At 41.0% G+C, this 24,336-nt stretch overlaps 1 long non-coding RNA gene across 1 annotated transcript in view; it reads right to left on the bottom strand.

The window, feature by feature from the left end:
* LOC127666766 (uncharacterized) overlaps positions 1-860 on the bottom strand; it is a 102,623-nt gene extending 101,763 nt beyond the window's left edge. The window contains exon 1 of the long non-coding RNA XR_007973699.1: positions 772-860. This is a non-coding gene — a long non-coding RNA (uncharacterized LOC127666766). The remainder of the gene's footprint in view (positions 1-771) is intronic.
* Between the last annotated feature and the right edge of the window lie 23,476 nt (positions 861-24,336).

The following is a 24,336-nucleotide window of genomic DNA, read 5'->3' as shown; positions in this document are numbered from 1 at the left end:
TGTCTCCATACGACTCAGCAGCTTCTGCCATACAGCAGCCCATGTGCCATTTATTCACATTGCATGCCCAGCAGTCAACTGTGCATGTGGTTAGAAGTCCAGCAAGGAGACGTTTTTTAAACATAGGATTGACTATCTGTAGAAGCTTTTACTTACTGACCAAATCACTTAACCCAAATTTTCTACCTCCAAATGGTAGTAGTAGAAGTAATTCATAGAATCATTGTGAAAACCAAATACTTTGGTTAGTACAAAAGGTTTACCTAGTTTCTAGACATAGATACTCAACAAATATGAATCTCTCTCTCTCTCTCTCTCTCTCTCTCTCTCTCTCTCTCTCTCTCTCTCTCACACACACACACACACACACACACACACACACACATATGCACAGTATATGTGTGTGTGTGTGTGTGTGTATAGATTTCAAACTAGATGGCTTTGGGCATTTTTGTTTGGCCTGTGTTTTAATTAATGGCCAACATATAAAGTTCACATATAAAGGGTGAGTTAGACAGAGACAAAAGGTAAGTGTTGGGAAACTAATGGTATAGCATAAATATTCCTTTTCAACAACTCTAAACTGGGGTGGAACAGAAGCTACTGTCTTTTTAGCAGGCACCCCTCCCCCACCAGTCTCTTCAACCATCACCTGTTTTCCTCATTTTGTTGTTTGCCTGGCTACTTGAGCCTTTCAAGTACTACATATGGAGAGTTCATTCCCACACACAAAGGAAAATAGTATTTAAACAAGGCTGGCCTTGAACTCACTGAGATCCACCTTCTTCTGCCTCCTGAGTGCTGGGATTAAAGGTGTGCACCACCATGCACAGCTCCACATGTTTTCCATTGCATTTTCTTTCAATCAATGGAAATCTTTTCTCTGAAAAATGAAGATGTGAATTCTGAACATGGGGGAAGAGCAGTGCAGAGCCTGGGTGTCTTAGCCTTTGTAATTTGAGGCATCCCGCGGGGAGGTTGGGGGTGACTAATTTAATATGATTGCTTTACAACCAAGGAAACTGAGGCTGAACACAAAATGAGTTGGTAACAGAACCAGGACCATTTTCTGGGCTTGGGTCTACCATATTGCTTTGACAGCAGAGTTTAAAGCAGTGGCCATATATTGAAAACTCATGGTATACCAGAGTTTCTCCTACTGACCTGACAAAACCAAATATTAAACTTTCAAGAAACTTCCCAGGCAAATTGTATCTAAACTGAGAACTTAAAATAGGTAAGATTGGAAGTCATCAACAGTTGGACAGATTCTAGCTCTTTGCATATAGCCCCATGAGCCAGACAATGAACTTTTCTAAGCACAAGCCCTGGTAGATACTCTGACTCGTGGCTAACTCCAGCACTGGGCATTCTATATACGGTGCATAGAAAAAACAGTGTTTCCATGCCCTGCTTTCCAGAGATTGCAAAGCCAAGCCATATCCTAAGAGTTAAGGAAGAAAGCAAATATGTCCATTGACTAAGATCACTCACTCTATAAGGCATAGTGACAAGTTACATAAAGATGGAATTGGTCAAAAATCCAGCAACTAGAATTCTTACCTTAATCATTATAAATAGACATTTATTGCATTCAGTGTTCACCTGCTGTATGCCAGATACTGTGAAAAGGATCAAAATTCCCCTACATACATTCCGTTTTTCTTTTCATAAGCCTTATTATAAAAATGCAAATGTCCCCAGAGTCCCAGACTGCCCGCCGCTCACCTAAGGCGCGGGGAAGCCCTCGCTCCCGTCCGCCCGCCCGCAGGCGCCTCGAAAACTTGGGGCCAAGTTGAGGGGTGGGGGTGGATTTCGGGAGCGCTGCCGGCTGCCCCGCCTCCTCGCTGAGCGGCGCTAGAGGAGAACGCGGTCCACCGCCGCCGCCCCGGGGCACCCCAGCTCTGTCCCTACCCAGTGCAGCCGCAAGCGGAGAGGTGGTGGAAACTTCTTACCTTCTCGGCGCGCTGGTTGTCGAGTGCAGCCCCGCCTCTTGGTCTCCTCTTAGCGGCCGCGCCTGGACCCGCCCCTTGGCCTCCTCAGCTCTCCGCTCCGCCTGCTCCCCCCCCCCCCGCCTGCTCCCCCCCCCCCCCCTCGCCCAGGTGCTCCGGCTGCGCTCGCTGCCCGCGCCACTCCCCACCCGCCCGAGCGCCCTGGCCGCGGCCCCTCAGGTGATGGATTTATTTACACCCGCGCCCAGGGTCGCGCTAGCTCCCTAGAGCCGACGCTCGGAGTTGTCCCGCTCCTCCCCGGGCCGAGGGAGAAAAGAAAAAAGGGAACGGACTGTCCGGGAGGGGAGAGGGGCTGCCGGCGGGGCACATATGCTATCCACATATAAAGTACACTGTGTGTGGTTTCCTAAATGTAGCTTTATATAATGGTATCCTGTTTGCTTTTAATTCCTAGATTTATAATAGGCAAAATAAATCTTGTATTTCTCTGCATCTATGAAGGAAGATAAAATGTTTCCCTCCTATCAAACCTTGATAATTTTATTTTAGATTTTTTTTTAATTTTTTTTTGAAAAGTGCTTTTTGGCAAGGCAGGAGAAAGCAATGTGGAGCCTGTGTGATGGCTGTTCACACTTGGTAATGAATAAACTCTGTTGGCTTTCATGGAAGTCAGAAGGGAGTCATTGGTTTACTAGAGATGTGGCCTGCAAACACCAAGCCAGCTCATCCAGGCTCTTGATCTCCTGCCCTTCCTCTGGCAAACCATGTGCAGGATGTGGTAGGAGAAAGAATCTCCCTTTCAGCAGCAGAATGTGTGCAAACTACACCCTGAATGGTCCTGTGATGACCTTGCAAATGTAGCACATGCCCTTGTGACCACAAGACCCAACAACTGTAATTTCCTCTGCTTTTCATTAGAGCTCTCCTGTTGCTGGCAGCAGGCATAGCTTGCTCAGATATAGCTGCTCTGGGACACCCAGGACACCTGCCCTCCCCCACTTAATGCATATGTGCAAAAGAAGGGTTCAGTAGGACACCAGCCACACTGGTTATGTAAACTCGGAGTCTGTCCTCCTGAATGAACTGAGAGGACTTGCTGATGTGTTCTGCAAAGCCAATGGAAGTTTTTTAGGCATTATCTAATGCACTTGCTGAAGTCATTACAAAGCTCAAGATTAGGCAATTTCTTGGGGCAGTGCAGTGCACATGTGGAAGAGGATTTCCCCCAGTGATGTCACCAAGGTTGCTTCATTTGTGTATGCACCTTTTCTACTTGCTAGGCTCCAGACATTGCTCTAAAGTGCTGGTGATAAGCCTCTGAATAAGGTGCTGCTTTCTCCTCCTAGCATACATTTAGTGGAGAAGACAATGAAGAAGTTAGCAAATTAAACGTGTAGATGGCAATAAATTTCACCAATTTATTTTATGAAAAGAAACTATGGTCTGTGAACTCTGGTGCCTCAGGGCTGTTGATGTCACAAAACTCTAGGTAGACCAACCTAGTCACATGTTTAAGAAGGGATGCGTTCTGAGAAAGACTCAGGTATGGATCTTCCAAGTAGAGACCTCTATTGAATCGAAGTTACAGTGGACCCTTGGGTACATCCTTCTAAACTGTATCTGGAGGCCAGATTTCTGCCCATTGAAAATCTCCAATTCCAGTTTGATCAGCACTACCTTTCAAGGTCTCTGTAAAAAGCTTGTAGTGACTTTTACAATATATATTCTCTCTCTCTATCTCTATCTCTCTCTCTCCCTCCTTCTCTCTCTCTCTCTGTCTCCCAAAATTATACTAAGAGTAAGACATGTACATGAAGAAATAGCTATTTCCATAAACATGAAGTGGCTCAACATTCAAAATAAAGACCCTCAGACCCAGTTAAGTGCTAGCTAGCCATGTGTTTTCTAAACTGTATTCAGAATGTTCACCTGGCCTTCCACAGTCACTGGTTTTTATTCTGCCTCTCTGGTCCTCTGAAGCCTCCCATGTGCCTTCATCTTCCCAAGCTAATGGGCATCCTTTCCAAGGAACACTATGTGGCCTTAGCAAAAGAGCAACATACCTGTGGTTGGGTACTGAGTGAGCTGGGCCAGGAGACTGGGGAGCAAGCCTTTGTTCCCATCATTGCCAGTCACTCTGGGAACCCAAGCTAATCAAGTCCTCTCTGTGCTTTAATTTATGCCCATGCAAAATGGAAAACATAATACTGTAATAGTGAGCTGAACATGCACAGCCAAATAAGTTGGGAACAGAATGTTTGGAGTATTTGATTTGCTCCAAACTCAAAGACATGATGACCGGATATCTCTGGCCGCAGAGACCAGGCACTCTTTTTTTCTTTCTTTTTTCTTTTTTATATTTTTTGTTTACATTCCAAATGCTTTCCCCTTTCCCAGTTCTCTACTCCCCATATGTCCCATCAGCTCTCTTCTCTCCACCCATTCTCCAATCACCCTCTCCCTTTTCTCTGTCCTGGTACTCCCCTACAATGCTGGATCAAGCCTTTCCAGGATCATGGCCTTCTCCTTCCTTCTTCATGCTCCCATGAACATGAAGATATGCTAATTTTATGTCTTGAGTATTCAGAGCTTGTCCCTCAATGGAGAAATGGATACGGAAAATGTGGTGTATTTACACATTGGAATACTATTCAGCAATTAAAAACAATGAATTCATGAAATTTTTAGGCAAATGGTTGGAAATGGAAAATATCGTCCTAAGTGAGGTAACCCAGTCACAAAAGAATACACATGGAATGCAATCACTGATAAGTGGATATTAATTAGTCCAGAAGCTCTGAGACCAGGTACTCTTAAGGGAACCTAACATAAGATAGGATAAGGAAAAATTAAGCCCTGAACTACTTTGGATATAAGCATTTAAATCTGATCATTATGCCTTATGCCTGAATATTGAGAATAGTGAGAATATTGAGAAAGTTAATCAAAGACTAGGTTGCATAAATATCCTCCCAGCAAAGGTTGCCATTCACTTATGTATGCCCATAATCTCATTAAATTCAACAATCTGCTTTCACTTAAACTCTCTCTTAACTGACCTAGGCCCACAGAGAAAGGTTCCATTTAAATGCATTCTTATTTTAGGGCCGGCCTGGTGGTACATAGTTGTAATCCCACAAATCTGGGAGGTGGAGGCAAGAGAGTGTCAAATTCAAGGCTAGTAGTGTGGGCTGTGTAGTAAGACCCTGCCTCAAACACATCAAACACAAAAGTCTTGACTTAAACTGGACCATTGTGGTCCCCACTGGGGGACAAATGTTGTCCTATACTATGGTTGTTTACAGTGTATAGGATATGGGGCAGTACAAAAGAAGTGTCATCAAAAGAAGACCCGAGCATGGATTTATAGTAAATCTAGGGAAATGAGATATTCTTATGCTCAGGGAATAAGTAGAGGGACCCAGTAAGATGTCAGTAACAAGGGCTGATTCTAGATAGAAAAAAAAGTGTTGTTTAAAAAAAGTGTTTGAGAAGTGATGGGGGAAGAACAGAAAGTTATAGAAAATAGCAGTTACTTCTCAACCTGTTCTGAAGAATGAACATGGGAAAGTTAATAAAAAACACAGGTTTCTGGGCACCTCCCCGCCTTTTTCAAAGGAAGAAATATAGATTTTTATGCCTCTTAAATTAATAAATGTAATTTTAGTTTTGAAAATGATTTTTACAAACAGGCTTGAGTTATGCTACAGGAAGATTTGTGGGAATTGTAGAAACTTACTGTACTGGATGGCTTTATGTCATTTTGACACAAGTTAAAGTCATTGGAAAGGAGGGAACCTCAATTAAGAAGATGCCTCCATAAGATCTGGCTATAAAGCATTTTCCTAATTAGTGATCAGTGGGGGAAGGCCCAGTCCATTGTGGGTGGTACCATTGCTGGGTTGGTGGTCCTGGGCTCTATAAGAAAGTAAGGTGAGCAAGTCGTGGGGAGCAAGCCAGTAAGCAGCATCCTCTATGGCATAGGATCTTCTGCCTCCAGCTCCCTGCCTTTGTGAGTCCCTGCCCTCATAGCTTTTGATGATTGTACTGTTAGATTGACTGAACTGTGAGCAAAACAAAGCCTTTCCTTCCTAAGTTGCTCTGACCATGGTGTTTCACCACAGCAATAGTAATCCTAACTCACCATATTTGAACATGTTTCAGAGTGACATTGTATAAGTCTTACTTATGAAATTGTGTATCTTATCATGAACAGCTGCATCCTAAGCAGACATAAGGCCTGGATCCCAGTCCCAGAACTGCCCAAACTGAAACAAACAACACAATGAACTAACTTAGTAACATGTAAAAAGAAAGAAATCTTATTTGTTTCTGGGTGAACGTGTGCTTATTTGCATGATTTCTGTGTATATATGTCTGTTCTAGGCTATCATACAAACTATCTCTTAGTAATTTCTTAAGTGAAAATAATGAAAACATTTTGAAGATGGTACATATATACATATATATGTACATATACACACATATACATACATACAAACATACATGTGTATACACACACACACACACTCACACACATTGATTTTCTGAGACTAGGTTTCTCTATGTAGCTCTGGCTGTCCTGGAACTCATTATGTAAACCAAGCTGGCCTCTAACTCACAGATATCTGCCTGCTTCTGCCTTCTAGTTGGTTGGATTAAAGGTATATGCCACCACCAACTGGCCTTGAAGATGGTATTTATTTTTGATGGTAATTGGAAAGATAAAGAAGGTTTTAAGATAGAATGGAACATGATCAGATTTACTCTATTGAAAAATATGTAGGCAAAGCTTATAGGGTGGATTTAAGTGAAGAAGAACAGCATGTCAAAGTTAAAAAGACTATATCCATCACCAATTTCTAAGAATCAGACTAAATATTCATAATTTCTAAAAAATATCTATATTACTAATAATTATAGATGATGATTTTCTTCAATGGGTTTGAAAGCATACCAGGTCGAACAGGCTATTGTTACCATCTGTTAGAACATAGGTTATTAGGTTTACATCACCAAGGAAGATGGGCCCAGGGTAATTATTACATTATGGACAGTGTCTTAGCCCATCTGACTCAACACCACAGAATACCACAATTGATTTATAAAAATCAGATATTAATTTCCTACAGTTGGGGATGCTGGGAATGTCAAGGCCGTAAAATGTAGTGCATAATAACGACAGTCTTGTGGAGTCCCCATATGGTCGAAGAGACAGAAGAGCAAAGGAATAAAAGGAAGTACTGTCCTTACCTGGTGCTACTCCTATTCAGGAAGACTCTCTCCTCAGTACTTACTAACCTCGTAATGGCCCCCAAGGTCATTTCAATCTCTTAGCCACTGAGTTTTGCTTGTTTTTGTGTTTCTGTGATGGAGACTTCGACTCTTGTGTTTCCCTGGTTGGTCTCTAAAACCTAGGCTCAAATGGTCCCTTTATGTCAGCCTCTCTACTAGATGGGATTCCGTGTGTGTGCATGTACTACTCAGAGCAAATATTAACACACTTAACGCATGAACTCCAGGGGTCACATTCAGACCATTTAGCAAGGAAACAAAGAGATTTAAGAAAATAGTTTTAGGGAAAGGCAGGCAATATACAAATGACCAATGAATGCATATATATCATTGGCCATAAGGGAAGTGTCAATAACACACACACACACACACACACACACATGCACTGAGAGAGAGAGACAGAGAGAGAGAGAGAGAGAGAGAGAGAGAGAGAGAGAATGTATTATAGCATATGCCAGACCTGAGGAAAATTGCCCAGTGAATAAACCAATAACTCAAGAATGAATACTGAATGGTCTGCTTACATGAGGTACTTGGACTTACTAAACACTTATGGTGAATCCACTTTAGGAAACCATCTTGACAATTCTTCAAAAAGTTAAATACAAAGTTAATTTTTAGGTATATTCAAGATAATTAAGAACCTATGTCCACAAAAATTTACAAGGGAATATTTGTAAGACATATTTCATAATATTCAAAAGGTCAAAACAACCTCAATATTCTTCAATTAGTAAATGCATTAAAGGTGTCCAAGTACAGAGTCTGAAGTTGTGTGTCACCATGCTTGGCTAAAATAAATCGTAAAAGACATTGAGGGAGGGACTTGAAGGGGTGAGTTCTATAGATATAAATCATATCTCATTTTAGAATTGGAAGAAAACTTACCCTTAGGTAAAAAAAAGAAAATACGGAAATTTATACTTGCTGATTAAGAGTACATGCTTAGAAATCAGACTCCTTGAGTTCAGAGCCTCAGTTGAGGGTTTCATTATGGAAAGCATAATGAAGTGGTTTGCTATAGAAAATGTATTTAGTTTCTGTGTGCTAGAGTTGATCTGAAACAAAGTAATAGCCGTACCCCTTAATAGAGACCTTGTAAGAGCCAGTTTGTAAGTCAAAGAAAACAGCTTTCTACCCCACACATTAAGACCTCAGTAAATGGTGGCTAATGTTAAGAGTTTTAAATTTATTTCAAAAGTATAGAACAATGTTGTCTGCATCATGAAGGACTAGGCTAAAAGGATCCATGACTTCTGAAACTAATGTTTGTTTACATCTCCACATGGGGATGAAAGCTTTCTTGGTGCAGAGTTGGTACTATTCCTTCTTGCTCTTCCTGACTTCTAGGAAGCAGAGGTTGCCCCACAACAGGTGTTCCACGAGAGAAAACAACTAGACAGCCTCCTTCTGGTGTATATTCAAGTCCATGTTTGAATCTAGTGTGTGTTACTGTGTCATCAATGACTTTTCTGTGGACACAGAGGAATGAATATTCAGAATCCAGTTAGACATTATGGTGTTTTGGGAAAATGGCAGGAGTAGGTTCTATTGTAGGTTCTATGACCACTCCAGTCATTGGTAGCTGGATAGGTTTACAGTATCAGGTATGAATTCCCTATTATTAAATGGGCCTAGAGTCCAATTAGATGCCTTTAGTTATCCTGTAGATGTAAGTTACATATTGTACTTTTGGGGGTATCTGATGCTTAATAATCTTAAAATGTAAAGTCATGTTGGCACAACCATGTGTTCACAGCTAATGGGAGTGCTAAGTCAGGAACCCATCTTAAGTCCAGGATTTTGAGAGCAGTCTACACTGGCCCTTACCTTCAAAGTAAAGCCAATCTTAGGCGCCATATAATTATAGATGCAAGAAGTTTAGCATCTGGCAAATGTTACAGATGCTTTATTTGACTACCAAAAGTTCTAGGTCAGAGCTGGAGACTGGAGCTCCAGACCCAGTACTAATTTTATTTATTTGCTACATGACATTAGACAGATAGCACAAGTGAGTTTCCAGGCCCTAACCAAGGAAATTGTGATGCTAAATCATTACCCACCATTGTTTGCACTCAGAGTGTGACAAAATGTGCTTTCTTCTTAAGACATTATAGAAAAGCAACTTGGAATAATAGTTACTGAAGTCAATAATTACCATTTTAATACTTTCCTGCACAAAAGTGTGGAGAGCAGCCACACCCATGTACTGCTGTGGAAAGTATAAACTGGTCCATCTGAGTGGTAATTCAGGTAAGAGACATCTTTCTGCTGTACTTTGTGGTGCTATTTGCGGGGGGAGGTGCTATTGAGTCTTCAGGAGTAGAACTTTCCTGGAGGAAACACATCCCTAGGGACCCCACATCCTGGTCCCTGTCTCCCTCTCCTTCTCCCTATCCCTCCTCTCCCCCTCTCTCTGCTTCCTGTGTGTGGATAAAGCATAACCAGACAACTTCCGGTTCCTGTTGCCATGTTTTCCGGGCCATAATGGTCAGAAAACCATTTGGCAGCATGTGTAGTAATTACAAAAGCATGTACCCTTTGAATTTCTAGAAAAGCATAGGTGTATTTCTATTTGAGGAAAGCAGCACTGTCATTCCTGGGAGCTTTGTTTAGAATGACAAAAGACAGGAAACCAGCCTGGCAGTTGTGGCTCACACCTTTGATCCCAGCACTACAAAAACAGGCAGATCTCTTTGAGTTCTAGGCCACACAGAGAAATTCGGTCTTAGAAACAAAAACAAAACCAAAACCAAAAAAAAACAAAAAAACAAAAAAAAACTAGGATCCTAGCCAATGTCAGTTCAACAGTGTTTAAAGACATTAGGATAAAAGAAATAATAATAGGTTGCACTGGTCATGGTGTCTCCGCATAGTAATAGAAAAGTAGCTAAGACAGAGTTGTGCCTGCTGCATTCCTGCCCCCCCCCACTCTGATACACACACACACACACACACACACACACACAGCCTCTCCTTTTGTCTCTCCAGGGGCAATGTGCTGCAGAATAAATGTGGTGAGGAAGAACACCTTCAGCCTTTGCACAAACTACAGTCTGTACCAGCTAGGAGTAGGCCTGTGAATAAGTTCTCAATGATAATAATTCTCCCCAATCTGGGACACCTTGCAATTCTTTCACCTTGAGTGTTCAAACTTGGGAAGAGCATTGGAGATCTGGAAGCTGCCTTTGACCCCAGCAAGTATGGTTTTCTAATCTAATTATACTCTCGATATCCAAGTGTGAATGCCACTGAATTGTGTGGTACAGAGTTTAAGTCACTTACATCCCTACACCACCCTTGCTCTAGTTAATATTTGGCTGCATACAGCAGACTTTGCAGAACCAAAGAGTTGATATGACCTTCTTGCTAGATTATTAAGAAGTTTTAAGACAAAACCAAAACAGCAATAACAGCAAAACAAGCCTTCAGGCAGGCATTCATCGTATTAAATAGGGTAACCTTCATCAGGTGACCCACGTGTACCAGAGATATTTAATAAGGCCTGGAGGAACGTAGCTGCTTGTACCAGGGACATGTGAGTTTTCAATGTCTGTCAAAAGACTGTTGAGTAGAGCTACAGTGCATTTGAGTCTTGTGCCCCTCAACACCAAGCCAGTGTCTAGCACATAACTGGCTCTCAACAACTGCTGGTTAAATTATTGACTGACCAAATAAAGACTCCATTGAAATAAATTCCTGGGATCTACTGAGGAACCTTCAAACATTTTGTGGAAAATGAACATTTGAATATCTTGACGCTAAAGTGTTTTTGTAATGGTATAAATTAATAGAGAGAGTAGGACTAACCTTTGAGAGAAAAAATTACAAGCAACTGTTGTAATAGACTATTGGTGTAATATTTTCCTTTAAAAAATGCTTAAATTTTATTTTATGCTTGGGGTCTGTGAAAGAGCAGGAGAGGGCTCTTGTCTGTTTGCAGAAATAGGTTATTTAAAGCCAGGCATAGTGGTGCTTGGCTGTAATTTCCAGACGTGAGGGGAAGAGGCAGGAGGGTCGAGAGATCAAGGTCATTCTCAGCTACCTAGTTGAAGGCTAGTCTGGTCTACATGATATTCTGCCTGAATTTGTTTTAAAGGATAAACTATTTAAAATTTAAAATAAGTTTTCACTAGATTGCCACTGGGTTGGGGAGGTATGCTTTTATAGACAGGGTTTCTCTGTGCAGCCCTGGCTGTCCTGGAACTCAATCTGTAGACAAGGCTGGCCTTGAACTCAGAGATCCACTTGCCTTTGTGTCAGAGTGCTGGGATTAAAGACTTGCACTACCACTGCTCGACTAGATTGCTGGTTAAATTTACCCAAAACAATAAACAGACAAACAAACCATGAAACCCTCCTGTCTGCCTTTTCTTTAGGGGAGTACAATTAAAACAGCTGCCATGCTCTGCAGAGAGACTAGAGCAGTGCCCACCAGCTAGACAGGCACTGTGTTCCTGAGTGAAGCCCACAGCCTCCAACCCAAGAGGCCTGCACTTGATTGTGTGCCCTGGGCATCAAGAAATCACTACAAAATTAAACCTTATATTTTTTGGGGTTTGACTCTTAAACTACAGAAATATAACACTTAGATATTATTACATAGTTTCTTATACTTTGACAGTATCTATGAACACATATACTCTGGTATCAGTACACTTTAAATATTTCTTTATGATAGCAAACAGTATGTGTTCCTGGTGTTCCAGTATTTCAGTACAGACTGCCTACTAAATGCTAATTCTGTGTTCTGAGCACAGAGTCTAAGACCCATCTTGACCAGAGAGACAGTGGAAGAAAATGAGAAAAAGAGACAATCCATGCCAACTGTGGCTGAGAGTGAATAGTGGCTCTGTGCTGTCCTAAAAAGAAAGCTCAAAGCCAATCTGGGTTCAAATTCCAATTCTTCTACCAACTAGTCCTGAAAACTTAAGGAAGCCATGTAGCCTCTGGAGAGCAGAACCCTCTGCAGGCGGCTGAAAAGCACAGGCTTCCTGATTAAAACCAGCATAGCAGCTAGAAAGACAAAGTATCAAAACGCTGTATGCCACCCTGCTGTATGCCATGAGAATTTCACACAACAGCATGCGTACACCCACACAAACATAGATACAGACACAACACACACAATATACACAGTATATTCATAAAAGATACCAACTGTGAAAAAGTTGCAGATATCATTTCCAATAAACAAAAACTGAAAGATATGTTTATTTTCCAAAAACAAATTTACAGGGCTGCTAAGTACTTGTAGTCTCAGTCTCCTGGCAGGTTGACATAGTAAGATCCCACAAGTTAAAGACTACCTTAGGCAACATAGTGAGATACCACCCATGGAAAAATTAAACAAAATCCAGTAACAGTATTGACAAGAACGACCATGGGCGTGGTAGCATCCTAAAGAACCTGTATATTGCTGTCCCTCATATCATTTCCATATTTAATGCTGTAAGTATCCTCTTCAAGTCAATGACTCAACTTCAAAATCCTGAAGGAAAATACCTAAGTTCCCCTTCCCCTTCCCTCCCCTTCCCCTTCCCCCTCCCCTCCCCTGCTCTCCCCTCCCCTCCCCCACAGGTCCACTCCCCTCCTCTCCCCTCCCCTCCCCTCCTCTCCCCTCCCCTCCCCCACCCTTCCACTCCCCTCCTCTCCCCTCCCCTCCCCTCCCTTCACCTCCCCTCCCCTCCCTTCACCTCCCCTCCCCTTCCCTTCCCTTCCCTTCCTAAGTGCACACACCTGAAGACTAGACAGCTTCTCAGGAACAGCAGGGCCTTAGCATGGGAGTAACTCTTAAAAGGATCAGTTTAACTACTTGTGACTCAAGATTCCTTCAGGATGACTTCTGGTTAGAAGGCCGACCCAGGCAAACTTCCCCCTGCCTATTCTAATTTGTGGTCCAGTGATCCGGTCTATCTTTGTGTCTGTCTGCTCCAGACCTGCTGAACAATGTTAAGAGTGAGGAAGCCTTGGCCACTTAATAACTTCTGAGTTGTGGTTTTCCTAGTGAGCTAGACATGAGAAATGATAACTTCACAAAATGAAGCAGGAGAGAGTTAGTCTTTTTGGAACGGGGACAGCATATAGGTTAGATATACCTGCTACAGTTTCCTGGTATCATGGCAGATCCCCAAGGATTCACCACTGGAGAAATCATGTATTAATAGGGCTTGCAAGATTAGAGTCTAGTTGTGGCACCCAGAGATTGAGTTACCAGTTGTTTCTGAACTAAATTTGTGCTGCATTTTCCTTCACTCAGCAGCTCATCTGGGTTTAAGAGAGAAAGCTACAGCAGCAAAGCTTGTGTTTGCCACATGTGCACCACAAAGGCCATGGGGGATTTGAAGCACGGATTGGCATGGTAGTGACTTGCCAGTGGGAACCTAGCGAGCTGGGTGGAGACATTTCCGGAGCTCCAGGCCAGTGAATCCCAACAAGATAAGAACAGGTTGTCCAGACAGTAGCAGGGCAAGAGCGGGAACATGACGGTTCTACTTTTTTAATATTTCACTAAACATACACATATATATCAAGATAGATATATATGTACACACACACACACACACACACACACACACACACATATTAAGAATGCTTTCACCTTTCAATCATCAGATCTAGCTTATGTCACCCAAACATCGTTAGCTATTGGTAGTTAAGACACTTGTTATGTCCTTTCTTACTGTGCATCCATTCTCTGTTCCTTAACTGATGATGGAGATTCAGAAACAATATACATATAGTTATGTGTCTATAAAGAAAAGGATAGTACAGGTTGTAATGTTAATTTTTTCAAACCTTACTTTTAATAATGGTTCTTAAACACTTTAACCTCCTTTTAGCCCACCACCTACCAGAGGTAGCAGGGGTGGTGGGGGTGGGGGAAGGATACAGGGGAAGTGGACCTGGTTAGAAATGGTTCTCTGGAGCAACTCCTGTCTGTGTTGTCTGGAAATCGGCAGTTTACTTCATGGTTAGAGATGGCAGCTCCATCCATACCCGAACACTTTATAGGTGTACCAGCAGTCTGGTTTGGTAGAGTAGGGACAGCAAACATAAATCAACTGTGGTGGCACTACCTAGAAGGGACAGCCAGGCTTCAGTCTCAGCACAAGTTAACAGGAGGGACCAGGGAGGACCAGGAGAAGTTCTGGGCTGTGCCTCTCTGGGTAGTGAAGATCAGTGAAGACACGAGACCCACAAGATTTGCACTAACTGGTGCTGTAAGCAAGTCAAGCTCATCCTCCGCCACTGTCTGTGAGACCTATTTATTTTAAAGATTATATTTATTATATGTAAGTACACTGTAGCTGTCTTCAGACACAGCAGAAGAGGGCATCTGATCTTATTATGGATGGTTGTGATCCACCATGTGGTTGCTGGGATTTGAACTCAGGATCTCCCAAAGAGCAGTCAATGCTCTTAACCACTGAGCCATTTCTCCAGGCCCTGTGAGACCTATTTATATCCTCCAAGCATATCCTGTCCTCCACGGGTCTTGCTTCAGCTGACATCACGCTGCCAGTAAGCCCGAGTCTGCAGAAGTGGTAAGAAAATATGGCATGCCACCAGATGGTTTTTGGTGCATTTCTCTCCATGGAGTCCTGAGAAATGCAGTTCAGCTATGCAATATAAGGCCGACCAATACATGTATGTTGTTAGCAAAGAATCGTTCATCATGTGTCTAATTAGATTTAACAGATATATATAGAACATTCTATCCTAAAGCAAAAGAATATACCTTTTTCTCAGCACCTCATGGTACCTTCTCCAAAATCGACCATATAATTGGTCACAAGACAGACCTCAACAAATATAAGAAGATTGAACTAATCCCATGCCTCCTATCAGATCACTATGGAGTAAGAGTGGTCTTCAATAGCAACAAAAACAACAGAAAACCCACATACACGTAGAAATTGAACAATGATACCTTGGTCAAGGAAGAAATAAAGAAAGAAATTAAAGACTTTTTAGAACACAATGAAAATGAAGACACAACATACCCAAATCTATGGGACACAATGAAAGCAGTGCTAAGAGGAAAACTCATAGCCCTGAGTGCCTCCAAAAAGAAAATGGAGAGAGCATACATTACCAGCTTAATGACACACCTGAAAGCCCTGGAACAAAAAGAAGTTATTTCACCCAGGAGGAGTAGAAGGCAGGAAATCATCAAACTCAGGGCCGAAATCAATCAAGTAGAAACAAAGAGAACCATACAAAGAATCAACAAAACCAGGAGCTGGTTCTTCGAGAAAATCAACAAGATAGATAAACCCTTAGCCAGACTGACCAAAGGGCACAGAGAAAGTATCCAAATTAACAAACTTAGAAATGAAAAGGGAGATACAACAACAGAAACTGAGGAAATCCAAAAAAATCATCAGATCCTACTACAAGAGCCTGTACTCAACACAACTGGAGAGTCTGGAGGAAATGGACAATTTCCTTGACAGATACCAAATACCAAAATTAAATCAGGACCAAATAGATCATCTAAACAGTCCATAACGCCTAAAGAAATTGAAGGAGTCATAGAAAGTCTTCCAACCAAAAAAAGCACAGGACCAGATGGTTTCAGTGCAGAATTCTATCAGACCTTCAAAGAAGAGTTAACACCAATACTCTTCAAATTATTCCATAAAATAGAAAAAGAAGGAACACTACCCAATTCCTTCTATGAAGCCACAATTACGCTGATACCAAAACCACACAAAGATCCAACAAAGAAAGAGAACTTCAGACCAATTTCCCTTATGAACATCGATGCAAAAATACTAAATAAAATTCTTGCCAACAGAATCCATGAACATTTCTTTAGGTCCTTCTCAGCCTTTTGATATTCCTCAGGTAAGAATTCTTTGTTTAACTTTGTATCCCAGTTTTTAATTGGGATATTTGGCTCTCTGGAGTCTAACTTCTTGATTTCGTTGTATATATTGGATATTAGTCCTCTGTTGGATGTAAGGTTGTTAAAGATGTTTTCCCAACTTGTTGGTTGCCATTTTGTGCAATTGACACTGTCCTTTGCCTTACAGAAACTGTACATTTATGAATTCCCATTTGTCAATTCTTCATCTTACAGAATAAGCTATAAGTGTTCTGTTCAGGAAATTTTCCCCTGTGCCCATGTGCTCAAGGCTCTTCCCAGTTTCTTTTGTATTAGTTTCTGTCTGTCTGGTTTTATGTAGGGACTCTTGATTTACTTGACTTAAGCTTAGTACAAGGTGATAAGAATGGATCAATTTGCATTCTTCTGCATGCTGACCTCCAGTTGAACCAGCACCATTTGTTAAAAAGGCTACCACTACTTGGCATATACCCTAAGGATTCCCCAACATGTAATAAGGACACATGTTCCACTATGTTCGTAGCAGCCTCATTTGTAATAGACAGAATATGGAAAGAACACAGATGTCCCTCAATGGAACTATGGCTACAGACAATGTGGCCTAATTACACTATGGAATACGACTCAGCTATTAAAACAATGAATTCATGAAATTCTTAGGCAAAAAGGTGGAACTGAAAATATCGCCCTAAGTGAGGTAACCCAGTCACCAAAGAACCCGCATGGTATGCACTCACTGATAAGTGGATATAGCCCAGAAGCTTGGAATACCCAAGACACAATTCACATATCAAATGATGTCCAAGAAGAAAGAATGAGTGGGCCCTGGTCCTGGCAAATCTCGATGCAGCAGTGTAGGGGATACCAGGACAGGGAAGCAGGAGGGGTTTGATTGGTGAACAGGGGGAGGGAAGAGGGCTTGTGTGACTTTCAGGGAGGGGAACCAGGAAACAGGAAATGAGATGCTGATTGCCAGCAAAAAGAATGCAAACAGGCAACCTTGGGAAGTTGGAAGTTGAGGGGAACCTCTAGAATGTATCAGAGACCTGAGAGGAGGGACTCTCAAGACTAAAACCTAGGGACCTTAGATAAGTCTTAGTGTTTACTGACTCTATTGAATACAATGAATTAACTGTTTGTATATGATTTGTCAGAAAACAGATTCCCCAAATAAGAGATACCTGTGAAAGTATTAAAAGCATACAGATCATCAAGTAGACACATAATACTCAAATATTACATGTGCAGAGGAATCAAAATAGTAAAATCTATGAAGAAAAACAACAATGTCACATATAAAGGCTGATTAGAACAATGCCTGACTTTTTATTTACATAGAGATATACTTATATAAATAGTATATATATATATATATATATATATATATATATATATGCCACATAATCAACAGATAGATGGTGTTTCTTAGTCTTAAGTCAGGCTGAGGAGTGAACGACTTCTCTGATCAATTAGTGAATTAGTTTTGGGGACACTGGCAGCTGTGGGAATGAATGACTCCAAGTACTACCCTAGAGCTATAAGGAAAGGAAGCTGGTCCCTTCTTGATTCACCCCATTCCTTATGTTGAACAAGCAGGTAGGCAATAGAAAAGCCAGGATTGTCTCTACACTTGTCTATCCCTGGACACTGGGGGGCAGGAGGATGATTCAATTAAAACTGCAGGTTTATTTTCTGTTTACACTTTAAACATTTTGCACTTGGGAGAAGGAAAACTACAGCTGGGTCCTCCCTCTGAGGTTTCTCTGGTGGCAATGTAATGCATTTCTTTGTTCCTGTTTCTCTGCTCAAGCCCTGGCTTTGAGCCCAGAGGGCTAATAACCAATATATACAAAGAACTCAAGAAGCTAGACTCCACAGAGCCAAATAACCCTATTAAAATGGGGGTACAGAGCTTAACAAAGAATGTTTACCTGAAGAACTTTGAATGGCTGAGAAGCACCTTAAGAAATGTTCAACAGCATTAGTCATTATGGAAATGTAAATCAAAACAACCCTGAGATTTCACCTCACACCAGTCAGAATGGCTAAGATTAAAAACTCAGGAGACAACAGGTGTTGGCAAGGATGTGGAGAAAGAGGAACACTCCTCCACTGCTGGTGGGACTGCAAAATGGTACAACCACTCTGGAAATCAGTCTGGTGGTTCCTAAGAAAATAGATAGAATATCTATCTATTTTTGCACTCCAGATTTTATTCTCATCATCTGCACTCTGACTGTTCCACTTCACATACCTCCTCCCCCTCAACCCCAGTCTCCACAAGGATGTGCCTAACACCCTCACCACACCCCCGCTCCATCCCATCAGATCTCTAAATCCCCTGGGGCAGCTAGTCTCTTGAGTGTTAGGCGCACCTTCTCTGACTGAAACCAGACCCAGCTGTCCTCTGCTGTACATGTGTGGGGAGCCTCGTATCAGCTGGTGTATGTTGCCTGGTTGGTTGGTGGTTTAGTGTTTTGAGAGACCTCGGGGTCCAAGTTAATTGAGAGTGCTTTTTCTCCTACTGAGTCGCCCTCCTGTTCTCATTCTTCTAACTTTCCTCTAATTCAGCCATGGGAGTCAGCAGCTTCTGTCCATTGGTTGGGTGCAAATATCTGCATCTGACTCTTTCAGCTGCTTATTGGGTCTTTCGGAGGCCAGTCATGATGGCACCCTTATTCTTAAATCTCCATAGCCTCAGGAGAGTGTCAGGCCTTGGGGCCTCCACTTGAGCTGGATCCCACTTTGGGCCTGTCCCTGGTCCTTCTTTTCCTCAGTCTCCTCTTCATGTCCATCCCTGCAGTTCTTTCAGACAGGAACAATTGTGGGTCAGAGTTTGTCTGTGGGGTGGCAACCCTATCCCTCACTTGATGCCCTGTCTTCTTGCTGGAGGCAGGCTCTATAAGTTTCCTCTCTCTACTGTAGGGATTTCATCTGAGGTCCTGCCCTTTGAGTCCTGAAAGCCTCTCACCTCCCATCTCTGGTACATTCTGCAAGCTCCCCCCACAACCTCCTACTTCCTGAGGTTGCCTGTTACCATTTTTTTCTGCTGGCCCTCAGGGCTTCAGTCCTTTTCTGTCACCCAATAACAGACCAGGATCCCCTCCCCCCACCCAAGCTCCCATCTGTCCACGTTCCCTCCCAGTTCTTTCCCTACCCCCTTGTGATTGCTTTCTTCTTACTCTGGTGGTACTGAGCCATCCTCACCTTCAGCTTGTTTAACTTCTTGAGTTCTGTGGACTGTATCTTTGGTATTCTGTATTTCTTTGTCTTTTTTGTTAATATCCACTTATTACTGATTACATACCATGTGTGTCATTTTGTGTCTGAGTTACCTCACTCAGGATGATATTTTCTAATTTCATCCATTTGCTTGCAAAACTCAGGATATATATAATGTATTAATGTCTCTGCTTAAGGAACTGATATGGGCAAACTAACAATGTAACTGGGTTCTACAATTCCTTTCATGGTTCTTCGAATGTATAAAAGGAAGAAGCTTACTGAATATGAATATTCATCATCCTCTGCTTCTCAACTAGGTAAAGGATTTCACTATTTACAACCTCCTGACATCCCAAGTGCTCTTTGATGATATCTTGAGCCCTCAAATAATGAGCTATTTTTCCTAATGTAAACAATTTTCTAGAGCACCATTTTACTGGAATACTATTTTCTTTTAAAAAAAGTGTTGCTCCAATGCACAGGAGTGAGTCTGATTTTATTGTACAACTAAATAGTTGACACATAGCCATGGGGAGTATTTTATAGTGACAATATGGAAGAATTTGGGTAGATAAATCCCTACCTTTCATTTATTGAGCAGTACATAGAATGCCCATTTTTGGAACTTTGGAAGAAACAAATACTAACATGAATCTGTCACAGGAATACAGGTGCCTAAGTAACAGAGGTGAAGGAGAATACTGAAAATGCCATTTTCCAAAGACTATGGAGAATCATGAATCAGACAAATTGGAGTCTAAGCAATAACATAATTTAATACCATTTATTAATATTAATAGATAAGAATGTGTAATACACAACATAAAATAAATATAGTGAGTGAAACTATGTAACAATATGGTTAAATATAAAACTGAAGTTGTTTCTCATAATAATCTTTTCTGCTGTGGTTAAGAGGGAGGTAGAAGGGAACATTGAAATAAAATGACCAGCAACTTCTTCAGTCATGAGGAAATTTCCATTGTGAAAAGATATATGTTGAAGTTGTTTCATTTTCCCCTGCTAAAGGAAACATAAAAATTTCATTGTACAAACATTCTCAGATGATAGATTCACCCCATTTCAGATAACACTCGTTTTTCAGTATATTTTATGAACAAAGAATCTACACAAAGAATTACTTGAGTTAACACTATATCTGAATTTGAATAATATTGCAGGTTAAGATTCTCACATATGTGTTGTGGTAGATCCCATGCAAATTAATATTTATACCAAATGCTAGGCATTTGGCAAGATCATCTCTCAAACATCATTGTTTTTGTACAAGGATAGCACAGCTTGCTGTCACATGGTTTAATCTTGTAGTAAGTAAGTTTAGGGCATTTTTAAATCAAATAATTGTTTCTAAGTGAACTTTTTTAAAAATAATTTCATATCTAAGTTATTCTAAATGACTTATGGACCATGGGAAGAAAAGGATAGAAATATAGCAAGTAATATTCTGGAATTCTTACAGGGTTTAAAAAAAGAATTCCCTTATCATACATACATGTATGTATGTATGTATGTATGTATGTATATATGTGTGTCTGTATGCTTACCTATGTATATATACATATAACCACATAATTTAAGTGTTGTTTAAAATATTTTCCAATGCTTTAATACCATGATATGCTAAAATGCTGTTCTGATATTTACACATTTATGAAATCAAGAAATGATATTATTGTTCATTCCCTGTGATAATTAATTAAAAGTTCTCTTAACTTGTAGGACCTTCCACCTGAGGAGCATCAGATGAAATCTTTACTTCTGTAGTATGAGCATCTGTGGTTTCCCACTGTGGCCATTCATGTTTTTTTATCATAACAAGTGACTTACCAGCAGTATTTACTGATGTCTTTATGTCATCTGACCTCTTTTGGTTATGGTCACAACGATATTGTTATTCTATCCAAATATATCTACACAGTTGTCAATCATGATATGTATGATAGATATCTGTAACACCACATGGCCAAAAAAAGATTGGATAATAAAAAATTGATATCCAAAATGATAAGGAAAGTAGCAGTAACTACAAGCAGATATGAAACTGTGAAATGAAGTCTATGTCTGAAAGGGAGACTCTAAGTTCTTTGCAACTAACTTAACCTAGTTAAAATTTCATATATATTGCAAAGAATGGGGAAACTACTAAAGCAATGTAACATTTCAGAACTGATATGCTGCCATAATGACTGGTGAATCACAGCAATGACTTCCAAGGTTTCTTGAATTGGTGATTTTTTTTGCAGGGGTTTGGGGACAGAGGCAAAGTTTTATTTTGATGCTTTGAATGGGATGGCCGTGTAACTGCAGGCATCACAATATATGACACCATCTTTGTGACAACTTTTGGGTGGTTGAAGTGGCTTGGCCTCCTCATAGGAGGTTTGTCATTGATTAAATTTAAGGTCACAGAAGGCAGGTGCCATTTGCAGTGTACTCTCTGTGCTTTGTGTTTGCTGCCTAAGATGAGAGCCACCAGCTCTCTGCTTCCTGTTGGTTGTCCTACCTTCCTGCAGCTATGCTCCTCTGTCATGACTGTGAAGGACATTAATCTCTCTGGATATCTAATTCCCAAATAAGTATTTCATTCTATGAGCTGCTTTAATCTCAGTGCTTTATTAAAGCAATAGAAAATGAATAAGACAAGTTGGTGAGAAGAGGAATTTTAGTTGAGAAACTGTAACACCAGATTGGCCGATTGTCTAGGGAAATCTATGGGATATTGTCCTGATTAACAATGGAGTTTGTAAGGACAAGATCTGCAGGATGGTGCCACCCTTGAGCTATATTGAGATAAAGGAAGGTATGAGGTGCAGGTCATGAGGCAGCACTCCTACACAGCCTCTGCTTCAGTTCTTTCCTCTAGATTCCTGCATTGCTTCAGTTTGGGCCCTGACATTCCTCAGTAGTTAACTGTAACAAGGAGTATATTGTGAAGTGTTAACCTGTCCTCTGTAGGTTGCTTTTCACCAGTGTTTTATCATAGCAACAGTAATAAATTAAGACACTTTCTAAATTTAGGAACCTATTTCTTGGCCTATCTTCCTCTTTTTTGAGTAATACTAGTATGACTTTCTTCCTGTGGACGTTATTTCTGGAAGCTAGTTGTTAAAGAGAATCCTAGCTTTCTTTTCTTCTTTTGTTATTGTCTTTTTTGGGTTGTCTAACTTTTTTCCATTTCAAAACATATGGTATTTATTGATTCTCTGTGAATTTCCATCGTGCCATCCAGTAACACTCCTTTTCTAGTCTGACCACATCTACTCTTTCCCCTGGAAACTTCCACCCAAAATTAAAAATTAAATATAAATTAAGTAAAGTTTTAAATTAAAATTAAACCGATAGACGAAGGGGTTTTGAGGATGGGACTTAGAGGAGGGTACTGCAATCAGTCTGCTGCCCGGGCATGCGCAGTCTGCCTAGAATCTTGCTTTCCACATATACTTTCATTTTAACGTCTCATTGAGGTTATGCTTTAAACAAATATGGACTAGAGATGCAATTTTACACATTTAGGCAGATAGGAAGTTTACATAGCAAAGATATTACCAGAATTATTCCATATGTATACCAGTACCCTAAAAGTGACAGAGTCCTAAATAGAAAGTCCCAGAGGATGAGAAAGATAGTAAACGTAAAGATGTAAAATATACAGTGCTTTCCTTGTCCTGTGCCCCCTTTCTTCTCCGATATAATCCAGTGGCCATGAGCATCTTCTGGAAGCTGAGCAAGAGGCACACAGTCTCATGCACTGCCCATACCTGGGTCTTCTGGATTTCAGCAGAGAGCCTTTCAGGAAAGAGCCTCATTCTTATACTAGAAGATTGTCACTGGGCAAGGCAGAGAGAGGCCTTCACTGTCAGCAGGTCCAGACAGCTACTTGTCTCTCTCAGTGGCCTGGAGGAATATCCAGAAATGTCTCATAGAAGCCTCCAAATGAGTAGCTCCTAATTCTGGTAACTCTCCTTGCAAGTTTCATAAAATACCTTCTCTTGGTGTTGCACCGCAGCCAGATTCCACTTCTCAGGGAAGTATGCACAGGTGACATTTGACATCAGGTTCCCAGAAACTTTTCCATGGAGGACAAAGGACTAACTGCCTCTAGATAGAGAGGAGACAGAGGTGATGCATAGGTAAATGGAGATTATAAAGGTAAAATGGAGAACACTCCTCACATATTCTCTCTACCTCTCTAGCCACGCAGATTTATATTCTCCATTTTTTAAGAATAACACACACACACACACACATGAAAATCAAAACAAACAAAAAACAATAATATAAACAACGTTTTAAAAAATGAAGGAAAGTGTTCCCACAAAAATTCATGAATTCTATATTCTCTGGTTTTCTAATTCTGCGCAGCAAACCTGCCCTGAAATATAGATGCTATACTAAGTGAAACTCTATTGGAGAAAACTGATTTTCCCTATGCCAGCTTATGTCAATGGCAGATAGTTTCTTAGTTACAGCGTGGGACCCATGTCTATGACCAGTTCAGACTCAGACATGGTGATAGAGTGCCTCAGGGATCTAGGTTCTAGCTATTTTAACTACCTGAAAGCTACCTAGTCTGACCATAACCCTCTCAGTGTTGGGGTGCCTGTGTGGGTCATGTGCATGACTCCACAGTCACTCTGATTTCATATGTGCATCAGTTTCTATTGTGTATGGAAGTCACTGTTTCCTTAGAGTCAACAGTCAACACAGGTTCTTACAATGTTTCTGCCTCCTCTTTGTTGCAGAACCCTGAGCCGTGAGGGCTGCATCACTCCCTGCACAGTACTAGTCGTGAATCTCTTTGTCTGTTAACATCTTCTACAAGAAGCTCCTCTGATGTGAATTGATCAAGGAACCAATCTATGGGGAGAACAATATGTCATTAGGATTGTCTTATTGTTATGTTCCTTAGCAGAATAAGAGCACTGTGCTTTCACAAGATTCCAGACCTATCTAGTCTCAGGTTCCTGGTCATCTCCAAAGGACAGAGGT

The sequence above is a fragment of the Apodemus sylvaticus genome, chromosome 16 (assembly GCF_947179515.1).
Source record: "Apodemus sylvaticus chromosome 16, mApoSyl1.1, whole genome shotgun sequence".
Lineage (NCBI taxonomy): Eukaryota > Metazoa > Chordata > Mammalia > Rodentia > Muridae > Apodemus > Apodemus sylvaticus.
Note: the sequence above shows the minus strand (reverse complement) of the source record. Positions and strands in the feature narration are given on the sequence as shown.